At 40.9% G+C, this 23,561-nt stretch overlaps 1 long non-coding RNA gene across 1 annotated transcript in view; it reads right to left on the reverse strand.

Annotated features, from left to right (window-relative positions):
- The window catches only part of LOC135280955 (uncharacterized), a 54,924-nt gene that overhangs the window by 15,740 nt on the left and 15,623 nt on the right, over window positions 1–23,561 (reverse strand). The window contains exon 6 of the long non-coding RNA XR_010347755.1: window positions 11,793–11,937. This is a non-coding gene — a long non-coding RNA (uncharacterized LOC135280955). The remainder of the gene's footprint in view (window positions 1–11,792; window positions 11,938–23,561) is intronic.

The following is a 23,561-nucleotide window of genomic DNA, read 5'->3' on the forward strand; positions in this document are numbered from 1 at the left end:
ACTCTTTGAGATTGTCTCAAGTGCCGTGGCCAACTTAATTAGTCCAGTCAGGCCAGACTCATTGCTCTGGCACCAGTATTTAACAGCTCTGGTCAGGAGATGGATTTTTGGGGGCAGGTTTCATGTATTTTGTGGGACGGGAGGGAAATAATAAGAGGGAAATTTAAAAATAAAATAATTAGAAAGTAGGAAGGCAAGCCTGTGGAGGTGGTGTCATCCATCCATCTGAGAATGCAGAGTGACCTGGTCCCACACTTCACACTTTCACTGCTGCAATGCTGGAGTGTCAGGTCTTCAAAATGGAAGGACACTAAAATAGTGAAAAATTATTCTTCTGGATCAATCATCAAGGTTAAGAGAAAGAAACTCAGGAAATAAGCACTAATGAAGAAGTCCTAGGAGATCAAGTATAGGATGCATTTGAGGCGATAAATTTCTGAGAAACTTTGATTAGATTATTCCCAAAGGAAAACTGTCTGGTGAACAAAATTATTCACAATTAGATTATCTTATTATAAGTTCCCGATGGAAGAAACCAGTTCTGTAACACAGTTAGCAATGAAAAGACAACAATGACCCTCCCATCCATGAACCAGACGGGTTCCACTGTCTGTGTCTTGCAATACAAATACAAAACCGGTTTCCTTTTGGTTGTTCTGGGGGTGTATTATGTTTTCATGAAATACAACTCATTTCTTGAAATATCACTGGGATTTTGTGACAAATAGCTATTAGTAACTGATGGCTTGAGTAATACAAGATAGAAAATCAGGAAGTCACAACATGTTAAAAATCTAATGAGAACCTTTCTCTTCACCAAATAGTCACATGCAAAATTCTCTTTCGGGATTCAGAGATTTTTATACCATACTGTTGTTGTCTTTAGTGACAGATTTTGGTAGGCAGAATTAATTCAGAAGATTTCTGATCATACTTGGGATATGTAAGTATAGTGCAGAGCAAAGACAATGAAGAGCTCTTTGCTTTGATGTTGACTGCAGTATTGTCACCCACTAGGAAACATTACAGCTAAGTCAAGCAGAAGAAAGATCACAGACAAAGGACACAATAATGGAGAATTTTGCTAATAATCTGAAAGCACTTGGAGACCTCCAGGGCATGGATATTTCTATAAAACAACAGGGTATTATATTCAAAGTAGAAGCTACAAAAATGTGTACATTTAAAATTCTGATAGAATTGTTAAAAGGTTCAACCTCTAGTGCCTTTTTGCTATGGACTGTGTGATACAGTGTTTTATGAAAACAAAAGCCAGTTGAGATCTTGGAAGTGGAAAAACTTGCATTTTCCTGAGCCACACCAGCTAATAAACCTTGTTTCTCAGCACCACTAATGTATGTGGAGGAGTGCAGCCTTTGTGGCCACATTGCCTCACTCTGTGTGGGTGTATCCTTTGCAGAGCCCAGGATGAATTACGAAACAGGGAGCAGGAGCTTTGCACCCAGATGACAGCACAAAGTGAACAGTGCCAGAGCTGGGACTCACAGATCACCCCAAGAGAATCCCCTGTTGTCACTGCATTCATTTCTCTCAAGCCAAACCTACACCTGGATGTCACTTTTTAAAATTTAAGTTGAGAAAAATTATCTAAGCATATGAATGCATGAGCTAGTTAATTAACACAGGGTTTGGGACAAATAGCAAATTATAAGGCAAGCAACTTTTCCTCTAAGTATTGTGATCTAAACAGCTATAAATTAAATTTAACATGAGCAAAACCAAAAGAAAGAGTTTGAAAAAAAATGCTTACTTTCTTCCCACCCTCCTCCCTCTGCCTAAATCTAGAGTTAAGATTGTAGGACAAATCCCTCAAAAAGCTGTAAAACAGTAGAAATCTACTGTAGAAATGCCACAGCTAGGTAAGAAAGATGTACCTTGCCTCAGGCTCTTTCTTGCTCAAGACTCTCTAAAATCCCAGCACTTGATGCAGTGATCCTATGAGTTTCCCACAGCAGGCAGCAGGAATGACAAACATTCTTTTCGAGGCTATTGCCAGCAGTGCACCCCTCGCACAGACTACTAAAAATCCCTTAATCCCCTCCACTTAATGCTGACCTAAAGAAACAGAAGATCAAAACATAACCTCTGGAATGACCTTAGCTTGCTCTGTAACACCTCACCAGCAGTCAGGGATGTCAAAGAGCTCCCTGCAGGCCCTTGCTGTTCTCTGAGGAATGCTGTTTATCAGATCCACCAGAAAGCTCCTTTGTCAATATGTAATATACACGAGGCCTACCGGCCATCTTCCTCATGAGAGCTACGTGCCAAGAAGAAGGCAAAATTTACAAGTATACAACCAAGACACTGAAACAAAATCTGTACAAAGCCAGAGCTGAAAAAACAAAACACCTCAAGGCTGCAGCTTCAACAGACTGATTCCATGTGTTGCTCCACATTTTTAGTCGTAGAGACATGAAGTAAGGTGTAGAATACAACTGCAAAGGACACGACCACTACTCCGACACATCCTGCTCTCTTCCAAGTATGGATAAATTTGCAGTGACTCAAGAACAAGAAGCCAGGGATGCTAACCTAGACCCCGGAAAACTTTCAAGGCTAACAGCGCAGCTTTTTTTTTTTTTTTTTTTTTATATAATCACAGTTTTGTGTCAGAAGAAATTTGAAAACAGGTCACATGTCTACTGGATGCCACAGCATATGCCACTGCACATGTCACAGCTGAGATGGCCACGATACACAGAGTATCACCACAGACCTTCAGAAAGCTTCACCCCATACAGAGTAACACCACACCACTTTAGAAGGCTTCAGGCGTTGTGTCTGCCCATACAGAATCACAACGCTTCAGAAAGCTGCAAGTATCTGCCATTCTTGTTCTTTAGCCCAATCTTTTATCCCCTTCACATTCATGCACTGCCCCTGTGTGCCCTGTGCTCCCTTTGGTGGTTGCTCAGTGCCCCTGGGCACTCCATGGCTCACTGCTGCCAGTGCTGCTCACAGCTGTGCCCACTGGGGTGAGGCTGGGCCACAGCCCCACTCCCATTACCACAAACTGTGTGCCTACAACTGGACTTAGGGTTTCCATTGGCAGAGTAGCAAATAGAAGAGTCTACTTCTAAAAATCAACTTCTGGATGAGCTGACACAATGCCAAAGGGAACTGCTGTTTTAACCACTGTTGATTCTGGAGATGCTGCCAAGTTCTGCACACTGGCCAGGCCTGCAGACCTGAAGAGTTTGATAAGATTGAAGTCCAGAAGAGTAAGGTGAAAAAATTCTAAGTGCCATATCAACTAATCACAAAACTCATCTGAGATTAATTCTGTCTGCTGATCATGAGCCACTGGAATAAAGATTCTTATGTTTCTTTTTCCTGCTGATTATATGTTAGTCTGAATTTACTGGAAGTTCTAAATTATGATCACATTTGTATCCCAGCATTTTTCACAAGTCACATTGCTGGTTTCCTAAAGAGGTAGTTGCCACTAGAATGAACAGTGCCTGCTGCCTTTAGTCATTCTGACTCTGAACAAACACAAGAAATTAAAAATCTAGGTATTCCATAGCAGAGCTCACATGCCAGACCTTTTTGATGGCCATCTAAGTTTAAAACCAGATGGCTTATTCCCCATTGAGCATGCTTCAAAGAGCTAAGGGCCCTCAGAGATTATCAGACCATTTCTGGGGCGCCTTGTTTGAAGCACAGAAGGGACACTGCCTCCCTGGCAGAGAGAAAGACTCTGGGCTATGCTGCCATCATTCCCACAAACACATCTGAACTAGCTTGGTAGCACTGTTGCCATGGTGGTACAAGGTTAACTGAAAAACCACAGTATAGGTATTTAGCCAGCTTTTAAAATTGATTTTACAGCCTATTTTGCCTTAGCTATACTACTCCCAGTGTTAAAATAGCCTGTTAAAGGACAAATGTGTAAAACCTTTAGTCAATGCCTTCCATTCTAATTATATTTTCTGCTCTAGTATAGTCTCTGAAAGGAAATGTCTCCAAGAAAGTAATTTTCCAAGGATATTCTTTCTAAAATATAAAAAGCAGAAATGGAGCAAGAGAATCATGTTTAAAGCAGCTTAAAAGGAAATGCTGGGATTCCCAGAGGGGCTGAGAAACATGTGGGTTTGGGATAAAAAGAACCAAGCCAAGAGCTAGCTGGCTACTTCCAGTTTCCACACCATAAATTGTTACATTTTTAATGTTCAGTCCTCTTTCACATGTAGAAAGAAACTGAATACAGTAGGATGTAGCAGACAAGACAGAGCTTAGCCAAGGGCACGCTGTGTCAGGGACCTTTCAGACTCTCTACTAATGCAAAGAAAAAGCTGGCACAGGGCCCAGCATCTCTGTAAATCAATACAGCTGTTTATTTAAACCAAATGGCTGGCAACCATATCAAGCTTTGATTGTTGTAGACATTTCCAAAAGGAAATGAATAAAATTTCAGGAGATGACAGCAAACCCATGTAAGAACAAAAGAATTCTTTCCAGCTAAGTTTTATTCATTATAGGGCATGCTTTCAGTTCACTGCTTGAAGCCAAACAACAGGAGTACCCAGTATTAGCAGAATCATTGTCAAGCCCAACAGTCAACCAGACAGATACTTCTCACGTATTCCTGACTGCAGAAAGTTCCTAAATATATTTGTAGTCATGAATGACATGGGTGTAAGCTTCTCAGTAATGTGTGAGAATCCAGTGCCTAGATTTCACTGCCAAGAGCATTAAAGACTGGCATGGACATGTGCAGTGACATACAATCCACTGGGTGAGAAGCCAGGCTTGGCATGACTCAGGCCCAAGGTTCTGTCTGTGCACAAGGACAACTGCAACACTAATTTTCTGCAATGTGATATCTCACTCTAATCCATTTTTTCCCTTTGAGGCCATGGCTACAGATACAGAAACCTCTCACTTAGAAAAAGATAGGAAGAAAACACCTAAGAGGTAGAATTTGCATCATTTCACTTCCCCTCCCACCCTATCTTGGATCACACAAATGTTGGTGGGTTTTGTTGTTGTTTTTAAAGAGATTGCTTTTGTACAGGTGCTCCCTTTATTCTCAAGTTTGTTGTTAGTTTTTAATAACCCCTTGAGAGATGAAAACAGATACTGTTAAAAAAAGCTACAACCTTTGACACTTTCAAGCTATGCTGTCACACTTCACTGGATAGATGACAGGATAGGATAAATGTGACAACTTCAAGTGAGCATGGGGAACATGAGACTAAAGTGTCTTCTTTTGATACTGAGTAAGAAAACTGCTTGACTGTGGGTCAGACTCACAGCTGGTGCAGGAGGATAACTGACATCACTTTGGCCTGTCACTATTTACTGTCAGTAAAATAACATGAACCTCTCCTCAAACATTTGTAATTAGGAGCTGGGAGATTTCTGGTTTGCACAGCATCAAAAAGCAACACAGAGAAAGTCATAGATTGTAAAGCAAGCATAAATTACATTTCAGTCTGCATTTTGTCATGGTTGTTGCAGAAGTCAGATTCACCATATTCATATATTTAAAAAAAAAACCCTGTAGTTCCTGACACACATGATGCTTTGCTATGAATATGGTTTCAGAACTGAAATATTTTCACAAGAGGCCTCCTTGGCTGAAAGCAGGCAACTTCAGGAAGTTAAGAACCACTACTGTGATAGCAAAGGCTCTACAGAGCTCCACAGACACAGGATTCCTTCCATGCTGTGCCCACTTGATTAAGAACCATGAGGACCATCTTGCTATTGCTAAGCCTGGTTTTGAAGAGAAATAAAACTTATGTGGCTGAAGATTGCTGACTGCTAGAAGATGGTAGGGGAAAAGCTCTTTGTCACTGTGGAGACTTGTAGGGCATAACAGTCAACAGGCAGCATTAGTAAAGTGTTTAGTTCTGTTCATTCACTCCTGCACCTTCAGATATTGCTGGAGCCTCTTGGACACAGTGATGATCCTAAAATTGGTCCTTCAATTCTCAGTAAAAGACACCTACACCTTGGACACAACTCAGAGACTCACGGTGAGAGGCACCAGAGAAACAGCAATTTGTTTTGCAGGTTTTTTTTATTACTGTGATGTTATTGGTAGAAATTTTGGGCAATGAGTTTCTGGCATTTTGAGGCTGCCTATAGCCAGGATAATGTAAAAGAGAAGAAGCATTGAAGAGTTTCCCACAGGTATCCAGCTGGCAGCCTGCAGGACTCTCTCCAACCTGTCCCTTTCCTGTGCTGAGCTCCTCTATCTGCACTGGTGGATGTGCACCTGACTGCACCTGTGCACAGCAAAGAACCTTAAACATCACCCACTGGCTCACACAGGCTCTAATTGAGACCTGAATTCCATCTTCACATGATTGTTCTGCCCTACATAACACACAGTTGGCAACAACATGCACTCCATAGCACAAACAATCCTCTGTTACATTTTGTCTTCCCCTCAAACTAATGCTTCAGCCATGGATTAATCTTTGTTTCAAGAAAAAAATGTGGAACAGGAAATCAGTCCTATATTGCATCAAGCACTACCTGGCTTTGACTAAAAATCAAACCACTCACTTAAAGCTGTATCAACAAACAAAAAGAAATTAGAACATGATGTGGTTAAGAACAGAGATTCAGAATCTGATTTCAGATACCACTGCATCAGTCTGGAAATAAGTACTCCCTTACTTGGCTGAAAATAATAGCAATACCAGTCAACATAAACCTTGTCAAGCTCCACAACAGGGAATGTAATACCTTCCCTACCCAATACAGTAATGCATCATTAAGTACAGTAGTGCATAATTAGGTCTGGTATTAGAGGCAGGAAAGGAGGCTCTACCTCTTCTGAGGTAGAAACAGTGTCCTGAAGAATCTAACTGCTGCTTTCAGATGTCTACTCCCTCAGGAAAAATGTGCTTGCTCTGGTCTTTAGTGGGGCTGTTGCAATATTCCTAACCCTGCAATCAATGGTGAAGCACAGCTGTAACCTTATTACTGGTCTGAATATAAGGACTTCATGATATTGTACATATGATCAAGCACATGTAAAAAACTGCTTCTCAACACACTGAAAAGTACTTATGATCAACAAGAACAGAAATTATAGATATGGTATCAGGAGTACTGAGTGATCTAAGCCACTCAAACACTGAATAGATCCTCATGTTTAACATTTTAAACTCTTCTGTGGACACTGATTTTCAGAATGCACATAAACATACCATAGAAGGGCACTGCTACTACATCTGGTGACAGGTACAACATCACACCACTCCAACCACTTCAGATCCTGAGATTTGGAATTCAGAGGTTGATTAGCATACTCAAAACCATACTGTGATCACAAATACCAGCATAAGGGGAATTCATAGATGATGGACATGTTTCAGTGTTTAGACAGTGCAGGAGGACACATGGAAGGAAATGTGTTACCTGCTCATCTTCACATCAAAACAAGCATATTGCTTCCATTCAAACAGGAAAGAGACACATTCTAAATACTCATTCTTCAAGGGATCACAAGAAATTTTAGCTTGACTCTTCTGAAACCAAGTCTAAAAGCAGTACAAGTATATCCATCTTGCTCTACATGTGTGTCTTATATTTCTCTTGAGGATATGCTGTGATCCCTGCAACATGTATTGTAATGGACTGTTACAAATGTAAGAGCAGAGAAGACTCTTAATTCAATTAAAATATGTTTTCAATGAAAGTGAGCTTATTCTTACATCTATTGGGCAGCTGAAGTTAAGTACAGCAGCCAAGAGCAAAAGGACACTATTGGCTTTTTAACTGTACAAAATGCTTCAGGGTTGGCAAGCTCTCTGTTCCCATTTCTTTCACACACCTGTGTGCTTCCCGAGTCTTTCATCATTTTAAAGCCAAGTGCCCACAGTTAGAATGTGAAAGTCAGGAGTCCACAAACACAGGAATTCAGAGGGATGAGCTGTACACACTGTGCAAATTGCTATTCCCTAAGAAGCATCAGGCAGGGCCCCTGCCTCTCTTCCCAGACAAAAACAAAACAGCATTTCCAAAGGCAACAGGTGGGAACCTGATTTTGACAGCACAACTTTTTAATGTACTATGGAGCATATGGAAGACTTGCAATGGGCTACATTGCTGCTCTGCCTGCAGGAAATTCCATGCTGAAAGGCACACTGTTTGGAGAGAGAAGGGGAGGAGGAAAAAAAGAACAGAAAGAGAAAAATATTAAAAAATAACAGAACAGGAGTTGGCTTAGCAAAATATTATTTCTGGATTCTATACTAACAGATGCATTAAAGCCTGCAGAGCAGAAGGACTGGACACATGAGCATCTGTATATATTCTCTAGCTTGAGAGAATCTGTGGGAATTGTACAGAAGTTGTGAAGACTGATTTTGAAAAAATGGAAAAGCAGCTCACGTTACACTTACATAGCATACAAAATAACAATACCTGATATTACCATTTCTGTAGAAGGTTGCTAAAGTTTCTAAACATTAAAGTTTAAATAATTTTCTAAACATTAAAAATAATTTTCTTAACATTAAAGAAATAATGAGGTGAAAGATTGATTGTAATTATGAAGAGCACACTTTCACGCTTATGAAAGGAGTATTTCTCAACAGGAAGGCTTTCAAATCTGGAGTTAGTTCTTGCACTGGCAACTGTGCTGTCTTTTTTTTTATTTCCTGTAACTGAAACAAGAAAGCAGACTTCTGTGGCCCAGGGCATTTCTACTCCCAATTGCCACACACTCTTGTGTTCGGGCAATGTTTCTTGCAACATATTGATTCTCTTTTGTTTAAGTTATTAAATACTTTCACTGTGGCTTTTTTTCTTAACCCTGTTGATTTAAAAAAGCACAACAAAAAATCCCCAAACCACCATTTGTTTATAATTCACTATCCCTTTATCTCTTACCCAACCCCTTTTACACAGGGCCTACTTCCTAGGACATTTACTTGTAGTTCCCTTCATAAAACCAAGAAAGAAAGAATCTGGTTGAGCTAATGATCAACTAAGACTGATACTTGTTCCCCAAACTCTAACATTTGATCAACAATAAGGCAAATATTTGTATGGTTGCCCAGTTAGTAATAATGAAAAAAGAACCCAGCTGAAGATTCTGTCACATCCAACTCATTCCTGAATCCGTTCTACAAGAACAAAGCAGTTCTCTGCAGTGCAACATAGTTCAAAAGATATTTTGGTTCTCAAAGAAACAACTGTGGAAATACATTGTGACTTCTAATGTCTTTTGACAGCTGTTGTACTGAGCTCTCAGTCCAGCAGTAAAGGGGGGTTATTTTGAGCAGGGCCTTCTGTCATAGGACAATGGGTAATGGTTTTAAACTAAAATAAAGTAAAAATGTTTACAATGAGGGTGATGAAACACTGGAATGAGTTGTCCAAAGAGGTTGCAGGTACTCCATCCCTGGAAATATTCAAGGTCAGGCTGGACAGGGCTCTGAACAAACTAGATCTAGTTGAGTATGTCCCTGCTCACTGCAGGAGGGTTGGACTGGATGACCTTTAAAGGTTTCTTGCAAACCAAACTATTCAATGACTCCATGCTGAAAACATGGAGCTGAAAATGTGGCAGCAGACATATAAGGAATTAAAGGAAGCACTTGACAGGTTCTTTGCTGTGGTGGTATCCACGTTATCCCGATAAAAGCTGGAGGGAAGACACAATGGCTAAAAGGTGTAAGTCTATTGCATTCTTCTTTCCCTGGAGACACTGACCTTTTCTTCAGAGGCAGGGAGTGACTGTGCACAGGCTTTTGTTTCTGACAGAACAGTTATGTTGGCTGGCACTCCATGTATTGAACTTGGTGTCTCTCAAGCTGAACATGTGAGCTACCACAACCCAAACTTAGGAGCTAACACTTTCTGACTGGGGCAACAGCTGACTAATAACATTTTGTGGGTTGGGCATAGAGAGAAATTTACACCACAGTCTCACTGACAGGTTTAATTTCAGTAATTTTTGAGATTACTGCTGGTAAATATACATAAAAAGAGGGTGTGGAAGAATTCTGCCAAGCTGCTGTCCACTTGGGCAAAACCAGAGCACTTGCAATAAAACTTGAAGTTAGAGCAGGCAATGCATGCTCCATTTTGAAAGCACAGTGAATTTTCTCTTTCATCCTTCTAGCCTAGTCATACCACAGGCATTTACTTTAACAAGCAGTTTGAGATATGCATTTAAAACACTGATTTGCCCCAATAAAAAATTCTGGGATCGAGGCTTCTCATTCAATATTGAGAATGACTCATTGTACCTTAAATGTTTGACCTGCCAAGGCATTATTTATTATATATTTGTAACTAGTAAAACTACATAAATACACACATCAATTATAAAGGTGTTTGCTGTGTAAATGCAGGGAGGGGTCTCAGACTTCCAGTAATTCCTCTTCACCCAGTTTTACATGCTCATCAGGTCTTTATTATTACAGCTTCAGGTATTCCTCACATCCAGACCCTGATAGCAAGAGGGTGGGTTAGTGATGAGACCAACGGGAAGTGGAGGCCAATGTTCCAACATGCTTCTCTGCCTGGGGCTAAAGTTAATTCTAAGGGCTTGGCATCAACCACGTTTTTAAACAGTATAGCTTTCAGCTAACTGACACAGAGGTACCAGCCTGCTGGTGATTCCCCTCCAAAAAGCTCTTCTACAACCTGCCTGCTGGTCACAAATGCATGAAACGACAGGCAGCATTTTGATCTCGTGTTACTGGAAAAACTGCAGGTCTAGGAAGGGGACACTATATGAGCACCCTTTGGAAGCTGCTCTCTTCTTATGTTTGCTGGATCTTCAGCTTAGTGCTAAACACAATTGTTTTCAAGGGATTAATCAACTGATTAGTATTTGCTCTCTCAAGGCAGTATGGCAGGGATCCTGCTCTGGAAGTCATGCATTTCACTCCTTGGGAAGATCTCCAGGTGCCAGAGCTACAGATAACAGTGGTAAGCTTTCAGACAAAGACTTTCCCCTCAGTTATCCATCTGTGTTTACAGGAAGCCAAGATCAATCTGAAATAATTTGCCTTGGTAGTCTGGATATGTTTGCACAATGTCTATTTATGTTACACCTGGCTCATACCAACACAATGAGCTAGTTACTTTCATTATCACTAAATACATTACCCAGCTTGAAAGAATGCAGCTGTTAGAGATCGAGGAGGATCCCAGGGCACTCCTTTGTTGAGAGCAATAAGTTTTGCTTCGCAAAGCACCTGTACTTTTTTAAACCTCAAAACCCAAAGCCAGCCTGAGTGGAGATAGGAAAAAGGGGATGTGCAACATGAAACCACTACAATTAAGCAACAGCAAACACCATTCACACAGGCCTGTGAACTGGAAGGTGGACATTCATTTTACTTGCCAACTCAACTTCTCTGCCAAAACCTACTGTAAGGGTTATGTCACCTTCATCCAAAATCACCTGTTTACCATAAAAACCTTATGAAATACCAAGAACATCTTGTAAGGAAAGTACTAATTTAAGTGAAAGCAATTAATGAAAATATAGGTGCTAGACAGCTAATTTATGAGTTATGAATGCAATCTGCTTCATAATAAGTGCCTCCATTAACAAGTGCCTTATAGTTTAATGATCCTCAATATCTAAAAGGTTTATCACTCAAAAATCTTGAAGGCTACCAGAACACTGTGACATGTTTTTTAACAAATGGTTATTTGTGATGATGTCAGAAAGCATAGTTAACTCCTGAGCCTTTCTGTACATGAGGGTAGACAGTTTATCATACAGCATTTATTGTTATCTGGCACTGAACTGGGCTGCTGAAGACCTGGACCCCTTTCCTTACCTGACTGCATGCTCACATCAGTTCTTTTGACTATGAGTTAGGTGTATTGGTGTTTGCAAAAGTTTCTTGAAGAAGACCCTCTCTTCTCAGTGCTTCTACAACTCTTCAGAGTTCTCTCCATTGTAATTGATTCCTCTGCAGGTAACTGCAACAACAGTAACAGGGAGATCTTGGTGAAACAAACCGAGCCAACACTTGGAGGGTGTGGTTCTTCTTCTCATCTGTTTTTGAATGACTTCACATACCTGACAGCCAGATCCAGTGATGGACATCCATTCTAAGGCATTCTGAAGAATGGAAGAAAATTAAGTCTGTTCTGACTTTCTAGCAAAAGGTTATCTGTGAACATTGCAGCTGAAACACTAAAGCTTTTAAAATTTCTTGGATAGAGATCTGATAGGGGTGTTTCAGTTTGTTACATTTATTGTTTTGATTTCTTATTCAATTATTTTGTTTGGTTTGCTGTAGTTTTTATTTCACTAGAAGATCCTATGAGGTGAGAAGGAAACTCACACTGAACTCCTTACATTATTTCCAGCCTGAAAAGAACATTTCATATGGCTTTATTTTGCTGGTCTTTAAAGCTCTATAAGCAGTGTTTGTACCACAACAGACCAAAGTGAGAGAAATTTCACAGCCACAGCTCATCTTCTGTTAGAAAAGGGAATCTCAAAACTATCTCTGATATTGTAGGATCATCAAATTTACCATAACTGGCTCCTACCCTTGACCTCAGATACTCAGAAATTCCTGTCTGGCCACTTTCTGTCTTGTTTCCCTGCACGTATACAACTTGGTTTCCTGTTCAGAACAACACAACTCTCTCTTCTTTTTGATTAGTCAGAGAGCTGCCTGGATGTTCACAAAATTAAAAATAAATAAATACAAGTGATGCTACAGCTATTTAGTCTCTAAAATGCTGGTCATCACTCTTAATCTGCAACTGTGCTGTTTTTAGTTCATCCCACTGTGAGGTTTAGAAAGATTTATTCCCTTTGTCATTGTTTGTTTAAGGATTGTCACCCTCTGCAATTCATAAATGCCAAATGAAGCTCCTCTTGCTTCTAGCTTGCCCCTAGGCACTGAAATTTGCTCCTGAAACTTTTGGAGAGGGACTTTCCCATAAATTCACTTAAGCCCAGGGAGAGTCTAATTTATCCCTTCTCATGTTACCCATCTCAGAGAGCTTGCTCACATGGCACTGCTCTGATGCCTCTACCCCACACGGTCTCTTACATTTGAATGCTGGAGGATCCTGTGGAGGATTCTGCTCCCACTGAATTTCATGTTTTTCTGGAGCTGGCAGTTAGAAAAATTGATTCTCTCACTCTTTACTTTGTTCCATCAGCCCTGGAAATGACTCTTTTGCAGATATATGCAAACTGATGAGCTGCTTTTGCATGACACTCCAATGCAGTCATGTGGTTCATATTTCATAACAGTGAAAAATTCTGCCAAAATTCAATGCACGTGGCAAAATAAAGAGCACTGAAATATTCGGGATGAAGTATTAGTAATATTGAACAACTGAAATTAATTGTTTTGATATTTCTTATTTCAGAACTAGCATTTTGCACCAGGATTTGTTGAAACACACAATCTAAAAAATTTGAGATCTAACAAAGTGAATAAATATATTTACAAATATTCTTCATCCTTATCTACCTCTGTCCCAGATACGTAGATTTAATGTATCTTCATACTCCAAATTATAAATAGAGGATCACAAATATATGAAAAAAAAGGTACTGCCACTTCAACTACCTATCAGCAGATGCAGGCATACAATGTTTCAGACACCCTCCTTGAAACACCACACTTATTTTTCAACTGGTTCGTGAGTATGTTTCTTTGCCTCATTAGATTGCTCTGACATCTAAATCTTGAATTTCTCTGAGCACAAAATGCCTCTGACTTACTCAATCCTGATCAGGTTTTCTTAGCACAATTACAACAGCAGTTCAGGAACCAAAATGTCAAAGCATATGGAAGACTTCCTTCTGTGGAAGGAAATCACTAGATCAGAATGGTAAATATTTCTGGTTGCATTCCTGGACATGAAGCTAATCAGCTGCTGAGCACTGGGAATACATTAAACACAACATGACTTGAAAAAGTCTAGTTTTAAAGCTGAAAAAATGCAGGGGCAAATTCTGGTAGGTTTAAAGTAAAACTTTTAAATCTATCATAACATGCAACTTTCTTCATCTTCTTCAGGTGAAAGGCAAGAATGGAGAACACTCCAAGTTTTGTTCAATTTCTCTCTGTGTTTGAAGCCTTTTTAACTGCATTGATGGAGAAGCTGTAAAAAGGCAGATTTCTTCTGGGAACATGTGCCTGCGTCATGTTGACACCAGCAGATAGAAATAGCTGTGATCTGTATCAATAGCTATTTTCAGAGTGGATAGAGCCAGGCACAGTGGTATTAATTAATGAGAGCAGGAGGGAGGCAGCACAATCAGCTTAAATGAAACATGAGAAATTCTTCATGTAGGAAAGACTGGACATGTCTTGTAAGGAAAAGCTAACCCATGCAATTTCTCAAAGTGAGGTAAGGTCAACAATTCTTTCTGGAATCCCAGCTCTCTGACATCACCAGCTCCTGTTTTGCTGTACCAAGGGTTCCTATCACAGAAGCAAAGAAAAAGCAGAATAGCACTTATCATCATCTGGCTGAACTTATAGTTTAGTCACAGAAATTAGAAGCATTATCCTAGTCAATTCTAGTACTCAGCACAGAATATTCTATCCTCTACCATATCCTGTGGTAGAGGTGTAGCACAGCTCAGCTCTGTTCCCTCACAGCTGAGCTCAAGGAACCCTCTCTGACATGCACATTCAGCCACAACCTTGAAAGATATACTGAGGAGGCCAATCAAAACATTCCCCACCCATGGCAGGAGAAAGAAAACTCCTAACAAACCATTTCCCAACCTTTTCCTCAGGGTCTACTTCCAAACCCCATATTCAAATATAAGATATGCCAATTCAGAGCAAAGCACCAAATTCCCTTGTCTGCCCTTCCTGCCTAAGGAGCAGGAAGGAAAGGGGAACACCCTTCTTCTGATAACCTCAGCCCCAGAGGCTGCTGTTTGCCCAAAACCTTTAACGTGGTTGTAATGTGACCCAGAGCACACCAACTATTCACTGTACAGACCCTGGCTCACGTCCTGAACATGATAATGAACACATGAACACCACCTAGGAGGTTTTGCTTAATCATTCAGCTATGCAGACACAGGATCCTTACAAGCAAACCACTCTGGACAGGCAGGAAAGAGAATACTTAATATTTTTTTCTAAAAATACAATTAGAGAGGTTTCCTCTAAAAAAAAAAAAATCAAAGTTCTTGTCTCAAACTGGAATTTAATATAGTAGTTCTTATTTTTTGAATGAATTTGTGTGGTCAAGCTATAGCTTTGAAAGGAAAACTGATCCATATAAAGCTAGGAAAAATGTGAAATATAATCTAAGAATGTCTTTCAAAGCAAAGGCTAGACCAAAAGAAGCAGCAGCTCAACTGAAACAGCTCAATTTGATTCATTATGTACAAACAAAATAATATATCCCTGGAATAGAACTTGGGAGACCTGCTCTGTTGGCACACCTCCTGCTTTATTGACATTTCATATACAATAATGCATTGGAAAAGAAAATGAAACTGTGCATGATGAAAAGAAAGGAATAAGTGAGAGAACTGGTCAGTGAAATGAAAGGATGAAAGAGTATATTTATTTTTTGACATGGTAAAAACCTAGTATTATTAATAAGTATTGTTACTTAGTATTAAGTATTATTAATTAGTATTATTAGTATTATTATTTAAGCTAGTATTATTACTAGCTTAATTTGCAGATAATCTCAATATAGGATCCAAAACAAGCCACGAATACGCAAACAAAATGTATTACAAGCAAAACAACTGGAAACTTCTGGAAAACAACTGAACTTCTTACAGCAAAAGTACAGAGGTGTCTCTGGAATTTAAGGTTTAACTTATGAGTCTATTGCCATGCTCAGAATTGTTGCATATGCCTCCTGAAAAGAGGAGAGACCTGTTACACCCCAAGTGAGAGGATTTAGGGCAGCAGATTAGCAATCATTCAAATAGAGACCTGTCATGAACTATGCACAAACAGAAGCAGCTCACCCAACACTGACACACCTTCACAAAAATCTGCTCTGTGATTCACAGATGAGCTGCGATGCAACCTCCCATGCTCTGCTCCCAATTGACAATGAGAGTCTCATATACACTACACAAAAAGAAAATATTTTCTATTGTTTCACTGTTGCTCTTTTGATTCACCACGGTTTATAATGGCAGTCTTGGAACAGCCTGAGGGCCCAGGAACAGGCTCTTACAAACGATGCCTGTCTATGACAGGCTTTCTAGGATTTACAAGAATTTTGTCTTGCTTACTCGAGGAAATCAATTGGAATAGATACATGAAAAGAGTAGTACCCTGCACAGACATTTAAATAACTCAAATATCCTAGGATCTGAAGGACAGGAAAAATATCAGTCCAAGGAAGACCCAGAGGAAGCTAACCAAGCAAGAACAATTGGAAGCAAGGGGGCTAATAATTTTTTGTTGTGCAGTTTCACCCAACAGTTTTTCACTTTAGATTCTTTTTCCCAGGAAATCTGAATACCACACCTCCTCTGTAAGTACCAGCAATTCAAGTTGCTTACATGATTTCCAAAAGCTTGCCTGTTTATCATTCTCAAACTCCACAATACAGAATTTATGAGGTATGAAGTAGATTTTCCTGATAGCATTTAAAATTCTCTTTGATGCAGAGAATATTTGGCTGATTACATCTGAAAGACATCTTCTAATTTCCCTAAGCCAAATTATTGCATTTTTTTATTCCTCCAGTTCTTTCTTGGATTTTGATCTATGCAAGGAGTAATTGAACAAGAGAACAGAGTAAACAAAAGCATATGGCTGTCCTGATTTAAAAACACCACTGTGTTCAACAAATTTGCCTAGTTTTTCTTCACCTGTTTAGCATTTTAATAAATTCTTAACAATTAGCATTCTACCTATAGGCCTATATCAAGGCTCTGAAAAGAAATATTATGGATCCATTGCAGGTCAATCTCTGTCCGTGTCTTACTTTTGAGATGTCTCACAGATGTTAGGTATGACCTTCCAGGTTCCCTTCTTTCCTTGGTGAGAGACCTCTGAGGCTGGTGATGTGCATGTGCAGCAGCCAGGTCACCACACAGAGAAGGGACACCACCACCACCACCACTCACACCTCAGTGCAGAGCTGTGCCTTTTTAACAGGCCTCCTTGCTTCTATAAGGTGGTTCAATTCCTCATCAGGCAACAATGCTGTTTAGCTTGGTAATTTTTGTGCCTCCAGCTGGTAACCTTATGCCAGTACTATCCACTCCCCTTTCCTTGTGATGTTTATCATCTGTCATTGCTTGGAGAAACAAACAACACTCGCCACAGGCTGAGGAAAGTAGATTCTGAATCACTACTCTCTGCTGGTAATTTTTGATGTTGCCTACCATGGAACAATATGTACCAGTGTGCTGTGCGCAGCACCAAATCTCAACCACTGACAATGGAGAAAAAAGGATATCTTATTACCAATTTCTTTGAATTTGATGTCAGAACTCAAAAAGGGGCTTCCTTTTTGGAGAAAAAAAAAAAAAAGGCTTACCTGACAGCAGATCTCCACTCCATGCTGCCCTTCCCTGTCGGAACCCAGGACATCTCTCTGGATGTCTCAAAGCCCTGGCAGGGGCTCGGAGACCCTGGCAGGAAGCCAAAGACACCTGGAAATTCGATCTTAATTCATGGAGCAAATTGCCAACCTTATATGAAGAATTACAGGCTACAAAAGTTTAAGTGGCACAGTAGTAGCAATCACAGGGTGAAGGGAAAAATTTTGGAGCACAGTACAGGGGGGTTTGGAATCCTGTACATGGGGGTCAGGAGTCCCAAGATGGAGGGCTTTGGGTGTGCCCTGTCCTTCTTCTTTCTTCTCCTTGGCATCCATGTTCAGGATGATGTTGGCATGTGTGGATTGGTTCATGGTGAAGGTGCACTTGCCAACAAGAGTGAAAAGCACTGGAAATAGAAGGTAAATATCTTATGCGTAGTTTTCACTATAAAAGAGACAACCGCCCCGTGGGCAGGGGAGAGAGTGCCCTTGGCTGTCTTGCTGATCAGACCTCGGCTGGACAGACAGAAAAACTTTGTAGATAAGGAACAATAAACTCAACTAAAGACCGAAAAAGCAAGAGTCCAGACTCCTTCAAAGCGTGGCCGGCCCAGAACCACCTTTTCCCGTGCTGGGACAGAGACAAGCAACAGCCCACCCCGACACTTCCCCAACAAATACATTCCCAAATTCACAACACACTGGACACTGTTGCACTCTGGAAACTCATTCCTGTCTAGCTTGGAAGATATTATGGAGCTGAACCAACACAGCCAACAGGCTGCTGTTATCAGGAACACACACTTCATCAGATCAACCAGATCCTCATCTCCCAGGAAAAGAGCAAAGTGCCTTGTCAAGCTGCCACTCACTAGGGAGAGTAGTATAAAGTACACAACAGCAGCAAGGACTCAATTCCCAGATGTCACAGCTCTGGGGGTTTTTGGTTTGTTTAGGTTTTTTTTTTAACACCTCGTAGGCACAGTCTCTCTGAATACAGAGCAAATATCTGTGAGAATGATATAGAAAGTTGTCTCTTCAGGTCATCAGACATCTGTTTTTTAATTAACTATTTGTGAAAAAAGCTATTTTCTACTATGTCTCCACACACCTTCAATCAGCAATAAAATCTTTCACTTGCCTTTAACAAGCTAACTTCAGCATTGCAAGGAATTTAAACAGCTCACAAAGAATGCAGTAAATCTCTTGCCCCTTCTCTGTTTGAGGGAATAGTTCTTTAATTGCTTAGCAGAATGATGCTAGAGATCTTTTAAGAAACACAGGAATTTCAGGCTTAAGCTACGCCCACATGTGTAACTGAGAATGGAAAATTCAGTTCTACTGTCTAGGAATTTTTCCAAAAATGTAGTTTTTACAATGGGAAATAAAACTTCCTTTGAAATAATAAATGGACATGACAATTTTAATCAAGAGTCCAGTAAAATGAGATTTCACAACCTAAGTTTACAAAGATGATCTTGAACATCACTGGCTTAATCTGCTTCTGGGAAATAGATTGTAGGCTCACAGCAGCAAGATCATGGGACTGCTCACTCCAGAGACTTCCCCAGGAAATCCCTGACCATGGGATAAATTGCTGCTAACAAATAGTGTCATCAGCAGACTAGATTTTCGAGTTTACCTTTGGCAATGGTGAGGGCTGTCCAGAAAACAAGCAACGTGCAAGAGCTGGCTGCAGCCTGGTTGAACCCTGCAGAAGGACTTGGCAGAGGCAGGTACTGTCTGCTGCCAGGAAAGAGGATCCAATTTCACAGGTCTTTGCAACAAGACCCCTGACAGTTCAGCTGTATGAGCACTTTGAAAAATACTCAGGGACAGGCAACATCTACCCAGACATTAAAAGAAGAGTTTTGACTACAAAAGCTTAAGCAAACAACTTTCTTTTTCTTGTATTTTTTCATTCCCCTATATCAGTGAGAGATTTTGCAACAAAATGATCTTTGGGAGCTGGATTCATCAATAGCTAAGTAATCCTACGCTCACATAAAACAACTTATTCCCCTCCATCTTGATGAGAAGCAAGATGTGGGGTAACCAATTTAAAGCTCTGTAGCTCAGGGCAGTATTAGCAACACCTGCCACCAAGTACAAAAACCCCTGTACAGCACTTTATAAACCAGAAGCTTCCCCTGACCATGTCAGGCTGATGTATGTGAGCTGCTGGGCCCTGCTCAATGGCAGCCGTGGTAGGTGCACAACCTCCTTGAAGCACGTTGCTAGGACTTTCTCCCATTTCTTCACAGGGATACCACACATAGTCGGGATGGAGAGGGAGGAGACAGGTGTGCTAGCTCGAAGGACTCCCTCAGGAGCAGCAAAGCACCCTCACTGCCCATTCCTGGCAGCCATTTTGGCCCTCAGGAGCCCTCCGCTCCCCTCACAGCGCTCCCGCCATTTTGTCCCAAAAGCGAGGGAAACACCCCGAGCCCCCTCAGGCGGAGCTGCAAAAAGAGGGCGGAAATCATGGCCCTGAAATTACTGTTTTGTACCTCAAAGGAGGGTGAAAAGGTCCGTGAGGAGAGAAAAGGAGTCAGACTTGTTTTGGCTACAGCTTGAAAAGACGTCATGGGAAGGAAAGGCTGCTGCCAAATCCCGCCCTCACTCCGGCAGAAATAGCCGCCCTTTGCCTGAGGTGCCCGGGGGGCTGGGGGTAGCCAGGCCACAGTGCTAAACCTGCCAGAGGCAACCCTGGGCACTCCCGGGCTCCGTGGGTAACCACCAAGGCCTCCATATGCCTGTCTGACAGTGGGGGATGACAGGACATCTACACAGAAAGACCAATGCGCCAAAACCCACAGAGGAAAGGACAGTGAAAGCGCCATTTTGATCAGTGACATGCAAGTTGAACTATACAGTATCACCTACACAACCTTTCTGATGTGTATAGACATAGCAGATATACATATTGTGCTGATGTAAGGATCACCTCAGTGGCAAAGGGAGGTTGTGAAATGGCCCCCAAACATTTGACTCCACTCCAGAAAACCTCACCACAGCAGTTGCAATATTATCAGCCTCATCCAAGGGCTCTGCCTCCATGATGGCATTCCCCACAGCACAAAGAGCAGTAAAGACATCCTTGCCCTTGAGCAGCTCCAGTATGTAATCCAGTATAATTAAAAAAAAAAAAAAAAAAAAAAAAAAAAAAAAAAAAAAAAAAAGTAGTTGGAGCAGAGATATGAGCCTGTGCAATTAATGGGCTCAAGGGCAGCCTCTTCCTTTCTGGTGTCTGCCATGAGGGCAGCAAGCTTTGGCAGAATGGTCAGTGGACAGCAGGACAGTCATGGCTTACGTGGCTTTAGTGAGGTGTGTCATTACCTTGACTTAGTGAGATGAATCAACGCTTGCCTGTCCAAGCCTCCAGTCAAGTAAAACATGCCAGGCCTTGCAAAGAGCAGAGCTCAGAATACCACTCACCTGGAGTCATCTCTGAGACACTTACCTGCAGGGGAATACCAGCCATAGAAATTATTTGTTGTATGGTGGCTATCAGCCTATATTTCTTATGTTTCTCTGCTTTGGAATAACTCACTTGATTTTGTCTCTTTCCTGTGAGGTAGGATAAACCTCACTTTAAGGGTCCTGAACTTTCAGAGACTTTTCATGAGGCATGGCAGCTCTAAACATTGTTCTTAAATCATTTGCTTATATCAGAGCAATATGATAACCCACAAGTTTATAATCACCTAATTGACTGCTGTGGGAAGTACAGCAACAGCTCCTCAGAACTGGTAAAATAGTCACTGAAACAATATCAACAATTTATCTGCTGCCCATTCTGCAAGTCTGAGGAAAGACTTGTCTAGCATCAGCACCAACAAAAAAAGAAAGCTTTTCTATAATATATTAGGGTTAATAAAAACCTGGGTTTGTGCAGAAGAGAATCAGTTTATGGTACTGCAGAATTACAGAAGACAAAACCTCCTGCAAATGCAGGGTAGGCTCGAGTTTTGGCACTATTTCATTATTAAGTACACTATTACATTATTAAGTACACTTTTACATGCCCACATAGAATTTACTGACTGGTGTAAGAGGCAGTTGTGACTTACAGGGTCTTAAAAAAAAAGAAAAAGGTTGAGGTTGTTAGAGTATTATGTGTAAATAGCACAGAATGTGATCTGTCTTGCTCTGTAAACCTGACTCGAGTGCTATGGGTACGACATTCCCACAGACCACAGCATCCTTCTCAGAGCCTCTGCTCCAGAGTTTGCCTAGGGAGACAGGTAGGCTCCATTTTTTAAAAGCCTTGGACACCTTCTGTCTCAGAGAAGCACAGGGCAGATTCACAGAGCCGCGGACCGGCCTCGGGAGGCTCGCAGGGATGTCCCGGGCGGCGGTGACAGCTCGGGAGGCGGCGGTGACAGCTCGGGAGGCGGCGGAACGAGAGCAGCATCCCGGGCTCAGCGGGGCCGCGGCACCGCTGGACACTCGCCCACGGGCTCCAAGACCTCTGTGTTTCCTGACTGAACTCAAACGAAGTGAAAAATAAATGCTTTCAGTATTTTACATCTTTCATCAGAGATCCAATTCCTGTCTTCAGTTTTGAAAATCTTTGTATGTGCTGCATGTGATCAAAGCACTACATAAAATAGCCTCTTTTCTGGATTTAGATTAGGGCTGAGGTTTTTTGCTGTTTTACTGATAAGCAGAACAGTGTCTTGTCTTCCTCTTTTTTATGTGCCTCTTCTTGGGCCCTGGCAGTTGGGTTAAGGAAATGGAACTGGAATGTTTATGGGCTAATACCTCTTTTTAAATGAAAGGTTTGGTCTCTAGCTCACTACTCTTTACGAAGATCACTGCAGTAGGTTAATCCTGCTAGTTTTAGGAAATAAATCAATCATCTTCTATAGCTTGGTTTTAATTAACAACGCTAGGTAGGCTCTGTCCACTAGAATATTAGTGCTGGAATCTTGGAAGTGCTTGGAAGGAAAAACCAGGCTCTGCCTATTTACGTGGCTGAGATTAATCCTCATCTACCACCTAACCCTCACTGCTGTGGAGGATGTTGTTATGCCTTAGAACAGAGACTTTTAAGTGAGTCTTGTTACTCTATAATTCATTAAGTCATCCTCTCAGTTTATTGACAAGAACTTCTATGATTTATACCTGGACAGCAGAGAATTGAGGGTTTGCTTTTCCCCCTTCCTTTTTACAGCACAACTGGGTTGTTTGTGTCCAACATCCTGATACTCAGAGTGACTGAGTCATACTTTTTGCCAGTGTTTCTCTGGTCTAATATGGGCAGGTAAGAAAAAGTCTGTCAATGCCAAAAGCATTTTCCAGAATGCTCCCTGTAAGGCTTCAAACTGAGTATTAAAGACTGGGCTAAAGTCCAGCACACTGAATCTACAGAAGTTTCATAAGCTAAATTGAAGAATTAAACATTTCTGCAGTTTCAAGTGTATCCATGCACCGTGGACTGTGGCATGCATCTGAAGCTCTTTAAAAGGCTCATATACAATTTCCAGTATAAATACTTTAGTATGGTGTAATAACTTGGCATTTAAATTGTGTCTGCTGAAAGATTTGTATACAAGTTAACATGAGAGTATTTTTTTTGTCTCACAAAATGGTTGAAATTGGTAAAACCATTTTAAAATATTTTAGAGGTTTATTTTGGGGGGAGTGGCTTACTTGTTTAATAATTCATTAAAATAGGGCTTAATTAGGAAGCTGACATTTGCATACTGATCTGTTCCTCCATAAGAAGGTCACAGAAGTGAGCTCTCCACACACATGGAAACACACAGCAGCTCTCAGGTCCAGCCCACTGTGACATGAGCCTGCACAAAAAAAATTTATTGCCAGTTTCCAGAGATTTCACATGCCACTCGTGAATGTCTTAATTATTTGGATTTGATTACCACAGTTCTAGCTGGGATACCCTTGTGGCTGGCTTTCATCCAAACTGTGCAGCTGTCATGACTGAGGGAACAGTTGGTCAATAAAAGGGACTTAACTAGTTAACAGAAAATAAAAACACATGGTTGAGAATGACACACCTTTGATTATACTTCAGCTAATAGATAAGATAGTGGCCTGGAAACATGTGCACTGAG

This window comes from Passer domesticus, chromosome 14, assembly GCF_036417665.1.
Source record: "Passer domesticus isolate bPasDom1 chromosome 14, bPasDom1.hap1, whole genome shotgun sequence".
Taxonomy (NCBI): domain Eukaryota; kingdom Metazoa; phylum Chordata; class Aves; order Passeriformes; family Passeridae; genus Passer; species Passer domesticus.